General features: G+C 35.5%; 1 protein-coding gene across 1 annotated transcript in view; it reads left to right on the top strand.

Annotated features, from left to right (window-relative positions):
* The first annotated feature begins 16,849 nt into the window (after positions 1 to 16,849).
* Positions 16,850 to 23,995, top strand: part of LOC144445134 (extracellular sulfatase Sulf-1-like) — a 53,655-nt gene continuing 46,509 nt past the window's right edge. The window contains exon 1 of the mRNA XM_078134692.1: positions 16,850 to 16,933. The gene's annotated coding sequence lies outside the window, so the exon portion shown is untranslated. The remainder of the gene's footprint in view (positions 16,934 to 23,995) is intronic.

The following is a 23,995-nucleotide window of genomic DNA, read 5'->3' as shown; positions in this document are numbered from 1 at the left end:
TGAAGCTTTTATGATTGAAGGTGTGAAACCTTTCAAAATTTGGTTATTAAAAAGAGTGACAATGAAGTTCAACAATCACATTGGCCAGACCCCCCCCCCCCCCCGCCTGCCCACCCTCCCCTAAACAAACACACTTCTTTTGTTGAGCTTGTGTGATATTGTGTGATTGTCCCTAAGAGCAAATCTTTGACTGCCATGGGTTCTGGCATACACACTCATATACTAAATTAAATATTCTGCTCACAATCTGACCAGACAGTGTCAACTTTATTACACTACAGTTTTCTACTCATTAAAGGTATTGCTCATTCAGCCATCCAATCTATTAACAAATATCACCCATGTGTAATAAATGTCAACTAGGTGTAAATTTTCCAATCAGCCATACCTCTTATCCACTCCATAGAATAGGTAATTGGTAGCATTGATAGTTTCCTTGGAATCCATCTCATGGCTGTTTCATAAATTTCAATTTCAAGCATTTGATTGATTGGAGTATTGATGGGTGTACATGTAATTCACATACGATTGAAAAATTTCCACATCTTCAATTTAGAAAGGCTAGGTGATGACTAACCATTTGTGAGATATTTTGTAGTTGTCAAGACTTGTTTAGTTCAGTTTGTGGTTTGCAATTTAGTTCAGTTTATGGTTTGCTATTTAGTTTAGTTATTGGAGCTTGTTTAGTTCAGTTTGTAGCACCTGTTTTCTTCAGTTATTGGAGCATGTCGTCAATAACATCAGCACTGTACATTGTAAATAACAATGCAACACCCAAGACAGAGTTTGTCAGGATTATATCGATAAATCTTGGTTTGGTGATAGCCTACATGTGTGGAACCTTGAAGATGTTCTTGAGATACCATTTTGTACTCATTTATTACTTAGGCTAAATACTGTCCCATAAATTAAAACACTAATTTACTGCATACTAAGATAGTTAACTACATTGTTACAAAGTAGCCATTAGTCCCTTTAACCTAAATCACATTTGGAACAACTAAGGAAATCAATACACTTTAGATTAACTGAAGAAAGTTAGGTACACACTAACAACAAGTTGATGTGTTTGTATCAGGTGTAGAAGTTTCTGTAGAATGATGTCAAGCGTTCTTTCTAATGACCAGATACACATTTACATCATTCTGTTTCTGAGTTCATCCAAATCCATTCACTTGCTCCTATTGTATTTACGTGTACTACCCTACTACTTGTCTCCAATGTACTTGTTATCATTCACTGAACCACTATTATTTCCAATCTTCGCCTTCTAAGGGCAGAAAGTAGGTAATATCTCCAGAGTTACTCACTTTACAGGGTTCCTCACCAGACTAAACTTAAAAGATTACCTAAATGAATATCTAAGTAAGTTTTGCTTGACTTCCCCTTCTGTATGTAAACATTAACAATAACATTGGACTGGTTGTTACTATGGCTACCTTTTAAGAGATTCTTGCACTTAAAATTTAACTTTCAATACCTTTATATTTCCCTTGTTGGTGTTGTTACTAAGGTAAAGTTTCAACCCCTTTGATTCCTTAGTTATCTTGTTTTATGACACATTACTAAGGTAAACTTTCAATTGCTTATTTCCTATGTTTTATGGCATTTACTGAGTTCAAGGCAATCTTATCCAAAGACTGGCAGTGACTGGTAGTAAAACATTTCTAGTTCTAGTTGAGTGAACACACAATTAAAAATAACCAAGGCTTGCATTGCATGACTACATTCCACCTGGATGTGAAAAAAAATTGATTCCAAAAGTCACCAAGGGTCAATAACCACTTTGCATAATAAAAATTAATTCAATTTGTACAAGATATTAGAGAAAAACTAAATTGACTGCCAGAATTGATGACTATGAAATGTGTTTTTGATTTATCAGACACCCTCTAAGTAGATATGGTAGTTTAGCAATAGTATTAGTATACTGGGTTGTTGGGTTATATCCAGTTGTCGGTTGCCAAGTGGTTAAACAACTTGCCTCTTACCACTGTGGTTGGAGTTTGAAACCATTCTGGGGTTGATTAAATTTACCATGCTGTAAGTAAGACTAGTGTCGTTCAGTTTGACTCTACCGAACAATGTAGGTTTCCCTGGGTAATCTGGTTTCCTCATGCACTAACACTGAACCCTCCTCCTGTTATTGGGCAATGCCTGTTGGATGTTATAGAAATAAAAATAAAATAAAATATTTAAGTAAATAATATGCAAAATGCACTAGATCGTAATCACTGTTTTGGACATGTCTTTTCAACATATCAGCTACAACAAACTACATGTATAAAAGAGTTTCTATAATATTCACAATTTATTTTCGTTCTCTGATCTGTCATTTCAATATTATGTCCACTGTTCAGTGTAATTACTTATTTGTTAATCACTACTGGCACCAGAGAGAATTTTGTCATAAATTGCCTAGTTCAGATTAAAATTAAAATCCAGGTATAAAATTGGAAAAAAAAACCTCTGTTGTGTAGCAGAGCAATAAAAAGTTGGTCCAGAGCAAGAAATGATCCTGAAATTCCTGTGTAATCCTTATGGGTCCACTATTAAAATAGTCTGGTTCCTATATGGTATGGTTACGATTTACACCTCCACTCACATTAGTTAGAAACCACGTTGGCAACCAGAATACTAATAAGATAACACTATATGCAAGACCTGGGATTGAAACATGGGCCTTTTATATCTTAAAGTAATAACTGTATCTGTATGCTTGGAATTTGTTTTGCTATAAATACAGAACATTCTCTGAAGATCTTACTCATCAGTTTACAATTGAAGTCCCTGCAGTTCTTAATAGTGATTCATTTTATGTGTAGGTGTTAATTAACTGAAAGCACTTCATTAAATGCACCTTCAAGTTTTCAAATTCCTGATTTGTCAAGTACATGCCGTAACTTACAATGTATAAGCAAGGGGAAAGCATTTGTATTAGGCCTAAAAAAAAATATTGTGTGGTTCCGATTATGCTTAATTTTTACCATTGGTGGGGTGGGTAGATTTTTCATTTATTATATATATATATATATATATATATATATATATATATATATATATATATATATATATATATATATATATATATATATATATATATATATATATATATATATATATATATATATATATATATATATATATATATATTTAAATTGTCTTTTTTAAATTGATGTCAGTTTCCTCATCCACTATTTCTCACAAGACTTGACAATTTTTGTGATTTTATTATTTTTTTCTGGAATACATAAAAAAAAGTTTAGGATCGGCAGTGAAAAACTAGGAGTCAGGTAACCGGAATCAAACAATTCCGTCCTTGCAGAATATTGTATCGATAGCCATTCTCAAGTCTACAGGTAGGCTACAGTTAGGATAGCAGAATATTGTATCGATAGCCATTCTCAAGTCTACAGGTAGGCTACAGGTAGGATAGCGGAATATTGTATCGATAGCCATTCTCAAGTCTACAGGTAGGCTATAGTTAGGATAGCGGAATATTGTATCGATAGCCATTCTCAAGTCTACAGGTAGGCTACAGTTAGGATAGCAGAATATTGTATCGATAGCCATTCTCAAGTCTACAGGTAGGCTACAGGTAGGATAGCGGAATATTGTATCGATAGCAATTCTCAAGTCTACAGGTAGGCTACAGGTAGGATAGCGGAATATTGTATCGATAGCCATTCTCAAGTCTACAGGTAGGCTATAGTTAGGATAGCGGAATATTGTATCGATAGCCATTCTCAAGTCTACAGGTAGGCTATAGTTAGGATAGCGGAATATTGTATCGATAGCCATTCTCAAGTCTACAGGTACATGTAGGTTACAATTATGTAAGTCTTGTTTGTTACAGAGAGATTTAGCAATTAAAAAGATCCCCCAAGTCTTTTGTTTTGTAAAATTGGACCAGCTTGTAATGTTTTGAAAGGATCAAAATTTGCATACTTTGGAACCACTATGTTTTATAATTGGGTTGTAAGTGGCTGAGTATTGGCCTCTTTGTGGTTGGGTTCAAACCATTCAGGGTTGTCAATGGCATGCCTCTTTGTGGTCCAGTTCGAACCCATTCAGGGTTTGATTAATAAGTTTTGATAGGAATTAGTATGTTTTTTTTACTGATGTGTGAACTCAAGCAATTTGACCATTTTATTTTGGTCACATTTTTGTTTTAATAAACCATGTATTTTTATTTTTATTTTTATTTTTTTAGTATAATATGCACATGTGTACAGTTACAGAAACATTTACCTGTATACATGTATGATGTGATACTGTTCAAGGTGTACAGTATTTTGAGTGAGTTATTATATACCTCAGTTTTTAAAAAATGGTCCATTGGTAGCTTGTACAGCCTATAGTCAAACAACAGCCAAAGTACATGTATTTGTGATACCCCAAACCTTAGTTAGTGTTAAAACTTAAACTTTGTCTTCATAGTCCTTATGGGTCAGTGACAGGACAAGTCATTCATTCATTGCAAAGACATCCATTACTCTAGCAATAAATTACATGTACCACTTACTGAGGAATGGGCTTTACTTGTACTGATTCATAAAGATAACATCTAGGGTAATAAACCTATCAATTACTAGCCATTCCTGACTCATCTCCCACAGAGTATCTAAGACTTTTTACAGCCTGCTAAAGCTACTAATTCTGGGCCAAAGTGATAATAATAGTCCCCCCCCCCCCCCCCCCCCACCAAGAAATCAATTTTAAAGGCACTTTATTTGGCCAGTTACTCAATAAAGGGCTAAAGTAAGCATAATCACCACCCACAAAGGAATCATCTACTTTATAACCTCCCCACTAAAGGGCCAGAGTGATCATAATCTTCACTCACCTAGTCTAGTTCCTATACAGTATTGTTACCATACCTTCACTCACATTGTTTTCACAGTTGGCATCCAGACTATTGCTCACCAAGAAATGGTAGTGTTTTATAGTTATATTTTAAAATCTACAGTGTCAGAGGGATCATTCATCACCTATCAAGAAATCATAGCTTTCTATAAAATAGCCCCACTCCTATTCTAACTTCTACAGGGCCAGAGTTAGACTGTCGACAGTCCCTCACCCCTTTTTTCCTACGTTTTATCTAAACTTAAGTCGTCGCTGCGCTCCGATCATGCCGAACCCTCGATCTCTCGGACCTTCGGCCCTTGATGTCAGTATGCGATTATAGTAGTGTTGCACCGGATTGGAGTGCAGCAACGAATTAAATTTAGATAAAACATGGGGAAAAAAGGCGTGAGCGACTGTCAACTGTCTAGGCCAGAGTGGCCATTAGGGTTTTACAGCCTTCTATTTTAACTTCTACAGGACCAGAGTGATCACAATCTCCACTACACCAAGAAATCATAGGATTATAGCCTTCTAATAATAGCCCATCTCATAACTTCTACAGGGCCAGAATGACCATACCAATTAATGTACCAAGAAATCATAGGCCTTTAAAGTCTCCTAACTACTGTAGTAGGGCCACAGTGATCATAGATTTATGACAACACCAAGAGATTTTGCTGTTAGTGTTAGGATTTTATAACCAGTCCTGCTAATGCTCATATGTCAGTGCTTACTGCTGCAGAGCCAGAATGATTCACATTAGAATCGTCATAGCCCAGAGACCTGTCTTCTTTTTACTATCTCAAGATGCTCTCGATGAGTTTCATAAGAAAATAACAGCAAGACATAAATGTATCTCGAGCTAGAGTCATCACTACCCAAAATTATTATGCTTTGCTTCGACTACTAATTACTAGTATTATATATATACTACCTACAACAATGTACTGTAATAGAGCCAAGGTGATCACAGGTAGGAATGACTACAACATTTTTATACTTTCACCATTCACTTTGAAATCATTGAACTTGTGCAAAGAGATAAACTAACTTTATACAAACATTCTATTTCATTCATACAAGAATTTGAGATTTTCACTAGGGAGCCATTTTAATTCTTTAATTGCACAGTTTAGGAGATAAATGGTCAAGGGAATGCTTTAATTCATTCTATGTGGTTTCATGGTTATACAACCCAGAAGGTTTTAATTGTCATTGATTGTTATCTGTGTTTTTTTAAAAGAGTTGTAGACTCTCTCACAGTCCTCGGAGCATCACATTGCTAAAACTTAAAAGAGCTGTTTTGTATGTACTGATATCTACTGCATAATTGTACTGTGGGCCCTCATCAACTACATAGGGCTAATCATTTGTTGACGTGTTACTGTGATGGCATCTAGCATTGCAATAACACAGAGTCGCAGTAACATGTCAGCAAATGATTAGCCCTATGTAGTCCATGAGGACCCACAGTACAAGGATATTCTAGTACAATTATGCAGTAGATATTGGTACATACAAAACAGTTAATAGCAATACTCCGAGGGACTGGGAGAGAGTCTAATAGAGTTGTTGCTATGATTTCCTGTAGTTTTATGATTTCCTGTTGTTTTATCATCCATGTTGTTGTTTTGGTCATCTTATTTTGGTGTGTAGCAGTATTTTCTAAATTCCACCACAACTAATTGCCCTTTTGGGATAGATAACTTTTGTTTTTATTCACTACATTTGAACACTTAATTTTCTCCTTAAATGTAAATGAACTATCAGTAGGCTTTAGAATAAAGATTACATTTACATGTACTACTAGGCATTTTATGACTATGCTAAGTTGGGATCAGGAAAGTGCTAAACAAACCAATTAATCACAAACAATAGTAAATACAAAGATAGAATAAACAGCAAGGGGGCTGTTAATGAACTCAATTGGGTAATTTCAGAGTGTGATGTCTCCCTCCTGAGGCTGAATTTGTACATTATGGGACTAGTACAACCTACTGCTAGTACTACAGTGGCAATTGAAGTTTCAGTTTATTAGATAGACACAAACTCAAACTTGTAGTAGAGATTACACAAGTGGGTGGTAGGGCTACTGCTGTTGTGTGGATGTACATGTAGTTACCCAGTGGTGTAATCAAGATAGTGTTGCCACTTGAAGAAAGCTAGTTATCAGAAACACCACCCTACTGAGAGTATAATTATAATCCAATGTTCAGTCAATAGCTTATATCAACATGTTGCAACGATTGTTTTAGTTTGTGTCTATCTATGTAGTAAGTTGAATAGACTACCTCTGCAGGTGATTAGTTTAAATAGAGAGTGATTACAACACCTCAGACTGTTTGATTTTCAAAATTATGGAATTACTTGCCACTGTGACTAAGCAACTGTAAGGTATTCCTTAACAGCCCCTTAAGGGGGGGGGGGGGGGGGGGCTAACTGCATCGATTTTCAAACCGTAAGTATTAACTTGTTGCAGTTAGCAAGACAAGCTGAATAAGACAAGTGCTATCGGAGTCAGTGTTTGAGTGCTGTAAACAGGCTTGTCATCATTAGACGACTAATACCATGGATGCCAACGTAGTCTCTAACTATTAAACTGAGTGGAGGTGTAATTCGTAATGATACCGTATACAACTAGACTAGATGACTGATAATATATATGTACTGTAGTTCTATGACGGCCGAGATTCTCTATCGTGGATTGTAGATGTTGATCCCATTTCATGTTTTGGTTGTTGCAAGTTGTTGGAAGTTAACTAAATATGTTCGCTCGTGTCGGCACTTTCAAAGTTTGAGATAAGTACAGAATAACATACATGAATGTAAACATGTAAACGTGATGAAATATGACCTTAAATATTAATGAAATGATTTACATATTTTATTCATTTAATCAGATGTCACAGAAGCATAATTTTACTAAATTTGAATATTAATATATTCATTTGCATAAAGTATGAAAACTAGTAACTACAGTACTATCCAGGTCAAGTCCCTGTTTAGCATCAAATCTCATGTCAATAAATTTATAACATTCTTTTCTTTATGCTAAACGTAGAGAGCATACTGGTACATGTAGTACAGTTTCATTGTTTGACTTTGACATGTTGAATAGCATATCAATTACTCTCGATAACACTGTTTTGAAAGCTTTGAGATATGTAAGATATTGCAGTTGTGTTTCAGGAACTATCCAGTTTCTGGAAGGCCTCTCTAGTATTTCTCTTTTGATTGTTGCATTGTCTGGTTACAGTATGTTTCTAGATGTCTGGTTCAAAGGTCAAGGTGAGGTCAAGTGTATAACATAACATACATGTACATACAATACCATCCAGTACATATGTACACAATCGTTGTTCTAGAGAAGGCATCATGGAATATTTAGTCATAAGCTCGAATATCCATAGTAACCTTAATCATAATTTTGTAAAATTATTATTCCGAAATCATTTCTTTGCAAAATAAATTTTGCCTCGTCCACCATTGACAAAATCACATTCCATACAATAATAACCAGTTACATCTCTTCTTTTTATTACTGAAAGTGAAAATTACTTTTAAAAAAGAGAAAAATTGAAACGTACAACATTGTACTTTTGATATATAAAATAGAGTAAGGTAAAATAAAACAAGTTACTAGTCCAAATGTACATTAAAAGTATGATCAACACTTGACAACAAGACTACATACATGTACACGTACAAATTTCTAAATTTAGCTTACATCAAAGCACTCTTTGACAATTCTGATAATAAATTGAAAAGTAATGTTCTGTCTTTTTTATCAATTTTACACCCAAGAAAGCAAAGAAAATTTGTGATTTGTGTGAGTATGCTTTGTTCCTTACAGTGACACACAGCCTTGCACTCGTACTAATGCAGTAACTGACATGTACAAAATACCATTAACAGGGATTTTACTCCCCTAAATATTCTCCTGAGCAATCTGTAACAAATTTCATTCTGAAATTGGTCAAAATCCTCTAAAGCTGATCATTTCACTTTACATGTGTACTAGTGTTAGCTATAAAGTATTTTAAGTGTGAACGGAATACGTAATCAATGGTCCATCTGTCACTGGTATTATTTCTGTATGCCTTGACTATACCAGTATTTTAAAGTACACAGGGATATTATTTATTAAGCTACTTTAAAGGTGACACAACCTTTCTTTCTGATTCCGCCATCCATCAGATGTGACAATTTGCTGTGATAGATAGTTCTCGTAGAACGATGATTACACACTAGTTCATCTCAAAATCTATGCGTCATTGTATGAAATCAAACAAATGAAATGAAAAAGGCAGAAATGTACAATGTATTAGCTAAGTAATGAAAAAATTTGGAAAGTTCACTTTGAGAGCAATTACATCGTATATGTCATTGAAATTTACTGAAAAGAAATGCTATATTATTATACTTCAGTTATTAATTTGTGTATATTTGGAAGAAAATGTGGCTAGCTCATAATTGCCGCCACAAAATTAAGATGACAAAAATGTGATGAAAGTAAGTTTATTTTGTTATGCATTATAAATTACAGTAAGGTAATACTACACGATACCCAAAATCATGTTTTGAGATACGGTGCAAAATCAGAGACCAATGAATATTAATCAATGATGATGTCAATACGTTTGTCATTTAATTCGCATATTATTAATATATTTAAATTAATATGTGTGAATTTCTCTTAAATTGTTTGTTATCTAGAAAAATTAATTCTCTTTTTTTTTTTTTTTCTTGTTTTTTGCGTACAAAACAAATACATGTACCCCCAGTAGAAAGAGGATTAACTGCAATACATGCCTTTTATTTGTGATGAATATCTAGAAAAGAAATAGTTTAAAAGTTGCAATTTAGCACTCAGCTACAATGTACCCTAGGACTGATTACATTATAAATTTAAAGGCCCAGTTACACAAGGCAACTCAATGAGCAATGCACTAAGCAATTTGTCGGATGCGACGAATTGCCTCGTGTACGAATATAATCGCAGGTCCTTGCGATGTCGCTAGGTGCGTCGCAAGGAATCCGACATGTTGAATTTTCTGCAACTTTCTCTGTCATAGTTGCTAGCCTCATCGCATGTGACAAATTGCTTCATGCATTGCCTCCTGTAACTGGGTCTTTATAGAATGACTTTTTAGTATTGACTTAAAATGGCATTAATCACAGATAACTAACACATGTGTTAGTTATCTGTGCATTAATTTACAATGTAAACTGCTTGCAAGTAAATGTATCATGTACAAATTTATGTATTTGCACTTTGTACACATGAATTGAGAATTAGGGCTGCAGTCACAAACTACATGTACCTTTAATAGCATATACATTTTTTTAATTGGCTATTAAAATGATCTGTAATGCTTGCAAGTAAACGTCCAGTAGTTGTTTTTCAGTTCCCATTATAAGTCTATTTCTTATACAAGTTCTAAAGTGTTATATTGTTGTGCAGTGAAAAGTCAATGGTATCAATGCAAGTAGCTGAAGGCTACTTCATTAGGTCGAAAACCTGAAATAGAATTTTGCCTGCAACTCTTCAGATTCCTTTATCGGGATATATAGGCTTAGAGCAAAAAATGGGAATGCCATCAATACAATGGTGTGTAATGTAAAGATCTGAACTCAAACAGAGTTTAAAATAATCATAGAATAGCCAAGTATCAATGTCTAGTGTCCGTGATCTCTTTGTAGCTAGGTAACTGAGATATCATCATGAGAAAAACATGGATGATTTTTTGTCAGTACAGTCTGTGTGTACCTAGTCCAACTTAATTCCAATTGAAAGCTATTAGTTGAAAACAAAGGATAGGGAAGAAAATAGAGTCCAGAGGAACACCAATTAGATAACTGTAAACATGTCAATAACAGGGGATTATAATGAAAATGTTATACAAACAAGGTAGGAGTGGAAAAACCTTGGAGAATTGTTTTCCATTGTTTTAGCCTGTTAACTGGTTGTACAGACTTATTGATCCAGTCACGAATTTAATCTTACTATGAGAGATTCATGGTCGTTTCACCAATCATGCACAATGTAGTGCTTCCACAAATCGTATCATTGGGGAGGGATTTTGACTATTTTTCCCTGAGGCAGTCTTGCTAACAGATGTGTCTACAGTCAAAGTGAGTACACTGGATAGGTGCCAAAAGGGGGCGGAGCTAGTTGCCCCCTGGTGTCTGGAAAGCCCATGGGCACAAACAGTCTCAGCATTCACATACAATACATCTACAGCCAATAAAAGCTCCGCACCAACAGATGCAGTCTGCATACCTGAATTTAAGACCACTCAACGTGTGTTCTTCAAGGAGTTATACACGTACTCGCTGTCACTGGCAGTAGTGGACTAACTTTGATCCGTATGTGTCTATGTATTGTTAATTTCACATGGTCAGTGGACGTACTTCACTTGGTGAGTATAGACTTATGATTGCCATGGATAGCATTATATAGACTTGACCTTTGGTAGTAGAAATTTACAACTACATACCATGATATTTGTCAAAGATGTATGAACGAAATACCTGTGAAACATTAAAAGGTTATTTTTTAAAAGTTAATATTTTAATGATTGCAGTCAAGTTATAGGAATACATCAATGAAAGGGACCAGAAGATCGCTATAAAAGGTTTCGACTAGGTCAAGGTTTATTGATACTGTTCCCTGTAATTACAAAAATGTACCACGATGTTTTGAATGATGGAAGATACTCTATTCCAAAAGAAATTTCTTTTTTTGTGTTCAAATTTATTCTTTTCAACAAATATGCAGCAGTGTATCATATGGATAGCCCTGCTAAACATTCTCAAACACAACGCAGAAATTTTCCTGAAACCGAAATAATTCATGGCGGCGCAATGATTCATCGAAGCGCAAGCTGCGAGAACAAAGAAAAGAAAAAAAGGGTGTGTCATCATCAAAATCTACATGTACATGAAAGATTTGTCAGAATGACACAAAATGGTACAAAAATGTCTCTATATTGTCTTCAATAATGTTATGTAAAGGCTGTTCATATTAAAAGTCGTAAAAAGTCAACACTTGAACTGATATTGGTAGGACAAGTCCAAACTACAATTATGCAAACACTGTTTGATATTTCTGCATCAAAGCGCAATTTTTAACGATTTATACTTAAAATTAAATGTTATTTCAATAAATTTTATACATGTAATTCAAATAAATTTGTTTCGATTACTAAAATATATTTTATATTTGTGAAATTTCCTGAGTGATGTACAGATACTAGATATTCGAATGATGATAACGAAAGGGATGTAAAGGGATGTTACACTAGCCCACCAGTTAGTTTATCACCCAAATAAACATATTCTTTTCAGGGCAACATTTTTTATCACTTCCTTTGTGAAAGTTTAAATTGTCAAACTCATAAAAACTTGTATCATTACGGAAACAGAGATGTTTTGAAATGTAAGATGTTTATCGTTTCAAAAGGTTTGTAATAATATATTGTATATATATAGTGTCAGACAAAAGTACACATAAGTACAATGTACCTCACTCAAATGACAACTACAACTGCTGACATCAGACTGTGGATGAACAGAACCTGACAAACATGGAAAGTAAACAACTATAGTTCCTGTACAGTATCATTACCATTTACATGTCCACTCACAGTATAGTTCCTATACAGTATCATTACCATTTACACATCCACTCACAGTATAGTTCCTATACAGTATCGTTACCATTTACACCTCCACTCACTAGTCTAAGTTCCTATACAAGTATCATTACCATTTACAGTTACACCTCCACTCACTAGTCTAGTTCCTATACAGTATCATTACCATTTACACATCCACTCACAGTATAGTCAAAGTCGTTACTCTAGAAGTTGTGAGATGCATGGGATACAATTTAAAATCCATCAAGTATGTTTTGTTTATGAATACTGCTGATTGTGGTGGTGGTGGTGGTGGTGGTGGATGCATTTGATAGTTTCTCAGTTTAAATTAAGATGTAGTGCCATTGCATGTAGTACACATGGACAGACAGTAATTTGATACATGTACACCATTTATTTGTAGACTGGCTGTGTTAGTTCAGACTCCCCTTTCATTACACAACACAGCAAATATTGGACTTGTATATTAAAACAGGTTGAAACTGTGAATGGAAATGACTAGAACAATGATTGACCTGTAAATTCTAATCTATTTCATGTATAATTAATATACAGAATGTAGTAGATCACAGACCTGGTTCATTCCAGATTTGATGAAAGACACGATCATATGATTAACATTACATGATTGGTCTCTAATGACACTTTTATACAAAGAATGTGATTGGTCAGTTTTTTTGTGATAGACATACAGTCCTAATTTATAACCCATAGAGTACATGATGATGATGATGATGATGATGATGATGATGATGATGATGATGATGATGATGATGACGACGATGATGATGATGTGAACATATGTTGTGAACCTGTAGACATGTACTTTTTTATTAGAATGACATATTATATAATCATCTAATCATGTAGTCACAAGTTGGCAGTGTTGGGAAAGAAACTAGTCTGGATGCCATCATGGTCTCTAATTACATAAAAGAGGTGTACAAATGAACTAAACTAAAAAGAAACTTGGGGAAGAAAGAAAATAGATATAAATGTGTTTTGAAAATTCTAGAAATTCTCTGATGTGTAAAGTTGCTATTCTAGTTAAGACTAGGCTGATGGTATATGAATTTGGTAGTCAAGTCGGATGCCACGAAACTGTTAGAAATTACAGTAAAATCACCATCTTCTAACATTTAGTGATAGCCATGACAGATATACTACATGTGTTTAAGGCACACAGGCACACGCACGCACGTGCACGCACACACACACACTTGCTCACACACATTTTCTCTCTTTTTATCTGTGTCTTGGATGTTCCCTAAGTCAGTGTCTTTCTATTTCTCTCAATGTTTCTTTGTCTCCCACTTGCTCACTCACTCACTCACTCACTCACTCACTCACTCACTCACTCACTCACTCACTTACTCACTCACTCACTCACTCACTCACTCACTCACTAGTCTAGAAACTATGTGTGACTTTATATCTCAAGGTAAGAAGAGATTCAAAGTCACAGATAGCCTCTAGACTACTCATTCCTTCCTCCCTCCCTCCATCTTTAACTCACCCATCACTCCCTCACTCACTCATGTTATCTCTTTGTCACTTACATGTACCCTCACACTCCCTCAGTGTTCCTGTAATTGGCAAAAGAAATTCTGCTACAGATTGTACACTCGCTAATTTATAGGTACAATATATTGTTATTCAGTATGACGTGAGTAGAACAAATTATCGCCACAAAGTTGGTTTCTTTCAGGAAATAGAGTACTCATCCCTGTAATTACTGTCTATACATATGTATGTCTACTTGGCGTTCTGCATCATAAAATACCCTGGTCCTGCTGGATAGATTGATAGATTTCCCAGCCAGACAAGGATGTGTCCTTCAATGAATTTAGTAAACTGTTTAACATCTTGGAAGCTTCAATCTGTTTGTCATTGCACTTAATAAAGATTTCCAGTTTTTCTTGGTTTGTTTAGTCTGTGAATTCACTTGTAACATATGTTGTTCATTCAATAGACTCTTGAATACATGAATCTAAACTTGATGTCATGAAACTTTTGTAGCAGATCTTGACTAAAGTGTCAAACTGTCAAAGATTTGCTTGTAAATATTATCTTTGAATTTGACCCCCAGAAGCACACTGACTTGCTACTTCAATCGTTGAAAAGCTTTGGCTGCATTTATATGGCAGTGTTTCCAAATAAAAATGCTGAAAATCAATGATAGAATCGTTCATTTTAATGCATTTTTATGTGGTTATGTGATAGACTGAAAAATGTTGTTGAGTTTTTACATGGAAGGACAGAAGACAGAACAATTCAAAAACTATGCTGTTGCACATTTGTAACATAAAAATGTAGAGTACAAAGTCATTCCTGAAGTTAAATTTGAGCATTTTTCGAATCGTTGCTTTTTTGGCCATTTTCATATCATTCCATTTCTGACAGTGTATTGTGTTTTTGAATGAAAACAGAAACAATCCACTTTTGGCAGCATTTTCAAATTGTAGCATTCTCATGTGCATTTTTGTCTATCTCTATGTAGATGGTAGGTGCAAACGTAATAAAATTGTTGCGTCTTCATTTGAAAATGGCAGCGTGTTACTTGTAGATAGGACCTTTAAACCAGGCACACACTAGAGGAATCAGCTGAACAAAATTTAACTTGTCGCAATTTCCTCGTGCCAATTCCTCATGTGTGCAGGCAACTTTTTATGAGAATTTGGTCATTTGTGGCTATGAGCCAAATATCTAGCATGTTTGATATTTTTGGCCTTGAGTGAATTTTTCCTCATGTGTGTGCCTGAACGTGAGCCTTAGAGGGAACAGTCAACAAAATGCCAAATATTGTGTCATAGCATGAGATCGTTATCTCGTTTGGTATAGTTTCATGACTATTCCCGCTCTGTAAAGCAATGGCTATTGGTATTTTGGCCAAAGATTGGCACGTTTGTGATCTAAAATCATGACAATATCGTAGTTATTGATATATATGTTATACTTACCTGTGTTTTAGACTGGGGCAAACATTTTGTACTTACGTCATTGCCACGCATGTGCAAAAGTACATAAGTATATTTTCATTGTTCAGTATTCTAATTTTTCTGTACTCAAGTTGTGTTTTACCTGTTAAACTTAAAGCCAAAAACTTCCAAACTTTTTTTTACTCTCTGCACCAACCAAGTGCATGTAGAACAACTGAAGACATTTCATTTCATTTTTGAAATACCAGTCACATTTTTCAAATAAGTTATTGTTTTTAGTGTCTGGGTAGTGTTTCTATTTGAACAGAGTGTGAGAATGGTTGCACTGAATAGAATGCAAAATAAACATATACTGCAGGCTTTGAAAATGAGCTTTAAACTTCTTCATCATGAACAATCCGTACTTCAATTTAAGCATTCCATTGCATTAACTTGTCTGTAAAATTTCACCCCTCATTGAATAATAGCAAGGCAGCAGTACCTAGAATCTAGCCTATCCAAACTTTCAGATTTGGCCTGTTCCACATTTGGAAGTAACTACTAAAGGGGGGGAACAGTATCATGGTGAGGGGTGATAGCCTCATAAGTGAAGTTCTCAAACTTTGAAGATTTATTCTCAGGCCCACTGAAGTGTCATATTTCTTGTGTGTGCAACCATGGTAACTTTTGAATTCCAGTACACAAGTAGTGGTTCCCATCGATTAATTTCTCTTGAGACCCACAAGAGATTGTAAGTTTGCAATATAAAGAGCAAACGTTAGTTGCTGTTTTGGTCACCACTGCAGTTAAATCTGTTTTCTTAGCCAGTAGATATATTGTTGAACTGTCTTTGTTATTTCACACCTAGTCTTGGAGGTGGCACTGCCTTTCTTGAGTCTATTTTGGACAGGTATTCAACGATACATTGGTAAGCCAATCCTGTGAATTGGGTCATGCAATGTGCCATTCAGAACACAGAGGCCACATTCATCAAGAATATTGGGTTTATTGAGCTTGAGGTGATGGGGGTTGGAACTAAAATCCTTCAGTGTTTTTATTTTCAAGTACACCTTTGAGTATTGTAAGTTCTTGTATGTGTTTGTACGGACTACAAAACTTTTGAGGTATATAGAGTAGTCATGAGCTAATGAAGCCATGTCAGTGCGAATTGTTCAGACTTCGTCCACTTTGTTCTCCACTATGGTTCATTCAATTTGTCTATACTCCTGCATTCATCAGTACTCAACTAATCCAATTTGTTTTCTCTGGTGTTGTTTTTTTCCAGATAGTGGTGTTGGTATCTTTTATGTAAATTGTGTCCAGAAATAGAGCAAGTATCACCTTGAAATTGTTTGCAATTGTTGCATAGTATACAGACAGCATTGAAAACAAGTCAGACACCTAGCACTCCTGCTAACAGCCATTAACCAGTGTTTTAGTTTATCTCTGGATGCATTGTAATACCACCCCTGGCCAAGTACTTCGCCATTCAACACGGTTTCCGAGGTAAGTCCTTAAAAGTTTAAGAGTGACCCTTCTGAAAAGCAGCCACTTTATCTGCCTTTCTGTCATGTTGATTTTAACACTTACTGTAGTGAATGGGCAAGGCTGAACTAAAGAAGTTGAAAACACAAACCCCTGATTTTGAAAAAAAACTTGACAAGGCTGGACTATTCAGGATGACTCTAAAAATACCCCCCCCCCCCCCCCTGGTGATTTTAAAAATGCAAATCTTAATACGTGTGGTTACTAAAAAATACAAACCACTGATATATGGGGATTCTAAAATAGAAACTCCATACATGTGGTGATTCTAAAAATACAAACACCCACACATATGGGGATTCTGAAAACAAACACAAACCCCTAAACATGGTGACTCAAAAATATCGTACATGTGGTAATTTGAACCCCATTTAATATTCATATGTATGGTTATTCTCGCCCTCATACATGTACATATGGCAACTCAAAAATACTAATCTAAAATACAAATCCCCATACATGTGGTAATTCTAGAATACAAACCTCTATAAATGTGTTTAATTCTAATATATAAATCATATTCATGTGGTGATTCTAAATCCAACATTCATACATGTGGTGATTCTAAAATACAAACTGTTGTGGTAATTCTAAAATACAAATTCCCATACATGTGGTGATTCTAAAAATCTAATTTGAAAGAAAACCCTTTCCTAACCAATTAATCAATCACAAAGTCATTAGTAGATAGTGTACATGTGATTATAGTTGAGATCGTTGAAATTCTTTGTCATTGTAGCATCAATAAAGACGAGAGTTTAAAAACTTCACTTAGACAGTACTTTAGCTTCATTTCATTGCCATACCTTGGTGGTACAAGTGAAAACAGATGTAAAGTACATTGTATGTGTTCTCTTGATATTGTGGATATTAATAGTTCAAGTATAATAGAGCTATGATCTTGTCATTGACCTTTGCCATGGTTTTGTGTGTGATGGTCAGATTCCAATTCATACATGCGTCTTATTTCCATAGACCTGTTAGCAGTTTTTAGATGCATTGTGCATCTTTCCATACAATACCATGTATTATGTACGCGCTGAGGGGTTTGCACGTGCTACTCAAGGAGATGTCACCTGACTGTACCCAGGGTTCACCCGTAAAATCCCTCTCTGTCAGTGATGGCGTTAAGTCTTTCTTCTATAAAATCACTCATAATTAAAGAGGTTAACATGTCTTTCCAACATTTCCTGATGAAAATGTTATTTCAGACATATTAAAAGACAAAACAAGACTAAATGTAACATAATTGATGTCCTCCCACGCAATGCATCTTGCAACCTGAAAATTGAGTGATGGTCAGGTGTATCACATGTTTAAATTCCAGTTAAACATCTGATACACCTTATTTCCAGAATTGGAATGTAATAAAGGTGTATGTTCACAGCTAAATTTGAAGCAACTAATTCATAGAAAGATGCATCTGCTTATTCTGGTTTTCGGACTCAGGAAAAGTGACAGTTTTTTAATGTATCAAAGTTAAGAAATTTGAATATTGATTAGGCAATAAACAAAGTTCCTAGCTATCAGGATTTAAGTAACTATGCCATCCAGCTCAGCTGCTAAATTAAAGACAAGCTCAATTCCACCAACTCAGGTTCCCCACCAAATGATGATACTATATATGGAAATTTAATCAGAGCTTTTCATTCTGTTACAAGCCTGAGACCACCATACTCTAGCTCTAGACACTTTCTGTCTTTGGATGAGAGCTTTTTTGCCACCAAGTTACTGACTTCCAAAACCTTACACTGGAACCAAGTGAAGATATTTGAAATGTTCACAAAGTAGACCACAGCTGCTATCAGCTGGCAAGTGATATCTTAATCTCTGAGTCTTACTATAGAGTCAATCTTACAACAGTTTCTGTTGAGTGCAGTCAGACAATCTCCTGGGAAATATAATTTATTTCAGCTACAAGTTATGGTGTGTTACTGTTCTTTTTGAGTTATCTTTGAAACTTGGGGTTGTTTTGGCACAAATATATGATGGCATGTTTGGAAGGAGCTACTATGTGTCACCTTCTGTATGTCTGGATGTCCAGGGTAGCACACATAAGTGTATCACCACATGCACTACAAACAGAAGCAGAAAGATAAAGTGATCACCCTTTATAGCTGGTCAGCCTTGAATTGGGTCAAAGTGTTTGCCATTGCATTTTGCAGTACTGGCGTATCATGTTTGAGTTGTAGTGTACACATTATGTGAATGCATACCGTATCCAGACTTAGTTAGAAATCACTCAAGGAGTATTGGCAGTCTGATAGCCTGGTATTGTAAAGCCTCTTGGCTGTCTGATAGCCTGGCTAATGCACTATTGTACAACCACGTACAGGCCACTTTACAATAATGCAAACACAGATTCACTTTGCCTACAGTAGCAACAGTTGAAAAAAATACTCCTCCTGACAGTAGGAATTGTGAAGAATATAACATTTCTCAAATATACTTTAGCTGGGATTTGACTCTTCTGTGTGACTTTAGGGAAGGAGACAGCTATGACTTGAGCCTCGCCCACTGACACTCAGACATACATTCCAGATTGCCAAACCATTGAACTTGAATACTCGAGACTCCTTTCAAATTTTATGAAGCATAACTTCGTAATCTTTCATATTATTATCTATTCAAAGTTAAAAACCCTGAAAATTGAGAGACAAATGATTTAATAAGCTTCAAAGTTAAATTAAATTGTGTTAAATTTTACAGTAAACACACGTTGCTAACAACAAAAAATCTGACCAGAGAATCGTAGCCTTCTGCATGTGAAATTGAAAATTCTAATTTGAATATGATTGTGAGAGACTATAGAATTAGGAGGTAAATATTATGACCAATGAGATGAATAAAAACATTGCTAAAAAAAACGGAAAAAAACAAAACACCAAGCAATATCTAATCTTGCAATGGTTGCAGATTGAACATCCGGGATGTTTGCAGGACAGATCCTACAATGTAGAACACATTGCCCTCAGCTGTGGTACCTCATCAAAATGGCAACTTTTGCAAATTACTCTTATACTTTGGCAACCTCCAAACCAAATGAAATTCATGATCAGAAAAATCAATGTACATATATGTATCCTATTATATAATAGGAAATATTCACTTGACATTCATAAAAAAAATGTTGTACATGTAGTGCAATATTGGTGTTTACATGTATACCTGACTTTGGCTCCTTTGGGTCATTTCAGAATTTATCAAAGACCGTATGCCTAGAGATCGGGATGTTATCTACCGTTCCTCACATCCGACAGATTTCCAAACGATCCATGCACAAATGCCCTTACGGCTACAGTGATATACATGTACAGTATATCACACAGTGTGCAATACTTTGAATTGAGCAAGTGTGTCAGAATACTAACAGTGAATAACAACAAGTTGGCCAACCATCAAGTCTCAGACTGACAGACAGAATGGGCCTTGTGAGTTTCAAAATACTGGATGTTTGTTTTCAAAATGCCACAGATATCTTATACTGAAAAGAACTATTGGGAATTGTGTGAGAACTTTCAAGACAAGTCAGGTAAATGCCACTCCTCCAGTCAATAGGATCCCAACTATTGTGCATTGGTCCTTCACTCCCATTCTGACCATGTTAAGACGTCCCCGCTCGAATTGGTCTGAATACCTCCCAAGTAACTTCTTTCTCTACATAACATAGATCCATTTCCTGCCTGCCATTGTCAGTATTGAGACCCGCAGCTGGTATACAAATGCTATGTCCTCAGTCCCCCTCCCAGGAATTCATGTACAAACTTTGATCCTTCACCCCCAGAATAGACTGTGTATGTGTCCCTGACAAAAAAAAATAATGGGACTATTCTAAAACAAAAGTATACTAGGGTGAACAGGTACGGTATTAATTATTGCTACATTGGGTTTTCTGTCGTACATTTTTTTCATCGCATTCCATATCTCAGTTTAATATGAATGAAACTCTATGCTTATTAAGATGGAGTTCATATCAGATTATATGACATCTCGAAAATGGAACAATATGCAGTTATGCCCTGAATGTGGAGTGTATTTGATAGACTTTTCCATGTTGTACACATACTTGACTTGAGGACTTCTATGTACAGAAAAGGGCCATGAATAGATTTATATCTGTGATTATTTTCATCTGTGTTACATTCACACATGATGTAGTAAACAGGTTTATGTACTATGTATGTGCTTTGACTTGTGATTTGCAAAGTTCAGACTCTATAAGATACAACTGAGTGACTCTCAAGGGCATTCCGGTCCACATCGTAGACTAAAATCACCTCCACATCTGTTATCCAAATCAAGACTTCTAGTCCATCCTCCTTGATTGTATCTTCATAAAACAATACCTGGATACCTCAGGAATACCAAGTCATGAACATTTTGGGTTTAACTTGATATTTATAATAAGTTTTGATTTATGTTATTTTCATATGGATGGCCTCCCACTGTGTTTATGATTCACTGGAGGGCGTTTCAGTTCAAACTGTGGATTTTGTCTAAACCTGTTAAAATTCACACAGAATGAAATTTGGATAATGCCTTCCATCTGCGTCTGTGTTTTCTAAACAGCTAAAGATTTGTACTCTGGCCATTATTCAAACCATACGTACAGCATTGGGTAATCAACGTGTAAGTCATACATATAGCCGACACAGGAGAGTCTTCATGATTTTAAAAGTGTGTGATACAGATTTGCAGTTAAAGCTGAGTTAGGTTTGTATCATTAGTTGTTTTTTGTTGTCATTCCACCCAACTTGCTATAGTGGAAGTAGGTAGAAATTATATATTGCATTGGGCAAGGATTGGGAACCACAGTGCCAGACCCATTGCAGTGTTAGAAAGTACATTAACCAGATCTATATGTAAGAAGGGTGATGCTCAGTTTGACCCCGGTGAACAACACAGGTTTTCCTAGGAAGTCTGGTTTTTCTCTGCTTCAACAGCACACCAGCAGCAGGGCACTGCTTTGTTTCAACGATTCAACAAACGTCCAAATTTATTTGGATGAGTATAAAAGATTAGTAATATTACATCGGAATGTTGGAATGTACTTTGGAATCTGTAAAGTGAACTTCACATTTGAAAGTTACATTACTTTAAGTCAATGCTAGTAAGTTGCATTATTACCCGGGTATTATTAGTCTGTTAGCTATATGCTCGGACGAGTTGCCCTGAGAACGTAAATTTTAAAGTCTATTGAGTGATCATACATGTATTAAGAAGTTGATGATTTGAAGTCTCAGTGACATTACTCTGTAGTCCAGTCAAGTACAGCTGGAGTCAAGTGCAACTGATGTCAGAGATTACCATCTACAAATGTACAAAGTAAATCCCAACTTGGACCAGCTAGACACCAGCTGTCATTACGTGATTTGAAATGTTCCATTGGGTATAGAGACAGCTTTGCAGTCTGAAAAGCTGACTGTTTCTACATGTTCCAGCTGTTTAACTTCACAACTGTGAAAGGGAACAGAGTACATGTAGCTGTTACACTAGGCATATTTCTCAGTGTTCTATTTTGTACTACTAAAAATAACAAAATGCGCTAGACCTAAACTTACATGGAATGCCTGTGTTACCAACCATAACTTTGTATACGGCCCATGAGTTTACCTACCATCATTATTTTCAAGACTGACTCTTTTCATGTCTGTGCTTGAAAGTAAAAGTATTGATAATGTATTGTATTGAATGTTATATACATTGAATTGATTAATCAAGAACAATCTGTATTTAGCCAGTGATAGGAGTAATCTAGTCTGGATGCCAACGTGGTCTCTAATTGGAGATGTAAATTGCCGCGATAACATATAGGGACTAGACTAGGAGTATACTTTGGCAACTTATTAACAACTTGTACTACAGTTTTGTTGAGGTTTGAACTTTTGTCAATCGAGTTTATGTTGTGTTTTCATTACTACCTTTTTGATCTATAAACCAGTAGGTACTGTAAACCTGGATATTTTCACCACTAGCAAAGTTAGCGATTTTACAGTCTTCAGCTGATTCTCAAAGATTATAATGTTATTACTGACTGACTCCATGGGATATCCAGTGGTAGATGTATACACAGGACTCTTCAGGGCCAATCTGTCTGAAAACCATTACTGGCAACCCACTCTTGTTTTGTGGTACATGTACACTGTACACATTGCAACCTTATATAAGGTTACTAAAAACAATTCTCTACCAAGAATAATTCTTATATATACTACATTATTGTACATGTACATCACTTCTTATAAGTTATATTAGTCATAAGACTTTTCTATACTTCAAAAAGCTATTTGCATATACATCTCTTCCTAATCTGATTAAAATCTGATTTCTTTTTGGCTGTTACATTTACTGACAGTAAACGTAACAGCCAAAAAGAAATCGTGAAGGGTACAGTACATCGGATTTTAATCAGCTTGATCGCTTCCCAATCCAATTACAGGAGCTATCATGATGTTCTTCTGCCTCATGTGACTAATTCAGACATCCTGAGAGAATCTGTCTGGTTTGCCACACCAAGAATTTCTATTTTTCCTCCCGAATTGTAAATGTAAACGTTTCCACTTGGCTGCCTTGTCATTGTACCACAGCATGTTTCAACATCACATGCAAGAACCAATCTAGTGCTGCAAGGGGGTCTATACTTGAACACATAGTGTACACAAAAGATACCGATACACAACTGCTTCCCGATTATTTAAAATCTAATTAGAACTAAACATGCTCCATCTCTTTCAATTACAGGAACAGAAATTAACTCTGATTCACTTGTATCTCTTGAAGATAGATAGTGATGTAAGCCTGTCAGTAGGCAGGATATTATGAGTCACAGTTTATTGGCTTTGCAAAGGTTGCTCTACTCAGTGGTAGAACGGCATCACATTCTGTTGGTAGACATGCAAAAAAAAAATTAATTGAGATCACTTATATTTCTGCCAGTAGACATGAAAATATGATAAGAGATCACTTACCCTCCCAGTAGACATGAAAAAGTGATAACTGAAACCACAGTTTAAAAAAAGATGA

Source organism: Glandiceps talaboti, chromosome 13 (genome assembly GCF_964340395.1).
Source record: "Glandiceps talaboti chromosome 13, keGlaTala1.1, whole genome shotgun sequence".
NCBI lineage: Eukaryota > Metazoa > Hemichordata > Enteropneusta > Spengelidae > Glandiceps > Glandiceps talaboti.
This window is presented reverse-complemented; position numbering and strand designations above follow the sequence as displayed.